This window comes from Opisthorchis viverrini, assembly GCF_000715545.1.
Source record: "Opisthorchis viverrini unplaced genomic scaffold opera_v5_30, whole genome shotgun sequence".
NCBI classification, from domain to species: Eukaryota; Metazoa; Platyhelminthes; class Trematoda; order Opisthorchiida; family Opisthorchiidae; genus Opisthorchis; species Opisthorchis viverrini.
The window spans coordinates 1483425-1484566 of record NW_008751686.1 but is presented as its reverse complement, the minus strand read 5'-3'; positions in this window follow the sequence as shown (position 1 = coordinate 1484566).

Below are 1142 nucleotides of genomic sequence, written 5' to 3'. Positions count from 1 at the left end.
TTTCTCCCAGCTAATTTCTCATGCCACCGTCTCCAAAGTTTGGCTATAAAACCCAGGCAATCCCACTTTCCGTCGGACCTAAAGATGTGGCAGTCGAAACCAATGTATCCCTGGTACGTAGTCTGTGGCGGATAAAATGAGCCGTTATGATACTTTCACACGCCCGGAAGTGTGGGTGGGATATTGTCTGCTGAGCAAGTGTGGTTATTTGCATTGATCGGCCGACAGAAATTAACGAACTATTGAAGGTAACTAGAGCCAATATTGTGTTTTTCATACAAGTGGCGTTGTCGTTACACCTAACATTATGAAATCATGGTCACACCAGACTCTTTTTGGTCGAAGTTCCGAATGACGTTCACGAGTCAAGTTCTCTCTTGCCGCCACGCATCATTTGTTGATTGAGGCTGCAAGCAGTGCTCCGGAGGACTGGTGACACTTTCTCTTATATTCAGTGTCCATTGAACTCACCGGATTATACTTATTTCGTCTCATTCCGTCCTCTTCCCAAGCTTCAAACATCCTGTGCGGCCGGATTTACACCAACTTCCCCGTGTTTGTGTCTAAACAGATCTCTAATGGAACCGAAACTGCCTATGATCCTGCAGTGGCTTTGTTCAACATCATTGGACCACCATGGTCGACCGAAAATCCCGCTGTCTTCAGAATCACACAACCCTAGTCCGCTCATCTCAAACATGACGTCCGTTGTGAGGATATGATGAGAAGCCAAGGTGTGTTAGTGCAACGGCGGCAAGGCACTACCGCACCCAGTTTGATGGCACAACCACAATTATTTCTTTCTTAATCTTGATTGTGCACTCTCGCCCACTTTTCCTTTGCCTGCAGGTATGAACAGATTGTTTACTTGGTTCCAGCAGCCTTTGGGACGATTTGATTCAGCCAGCTAAATCCATCCTTCAGACCTTACTATCCCGGTTTTCCAATTCCAGTATGCCCCCTTCACATATTCAACGATTCTTTTTACGTTGCTCGTTTGGCCTCATGCGATAGTACCGCAAATATACTTTAAATCCAAATTCCCCTCTACAGCGACACCAGTTAGTCTACAAATTTCCAGTGTGAACTATACTTTTGAAACGAAAATTGACTTTTGTCACCACTTTGATTGTCTCCATCTC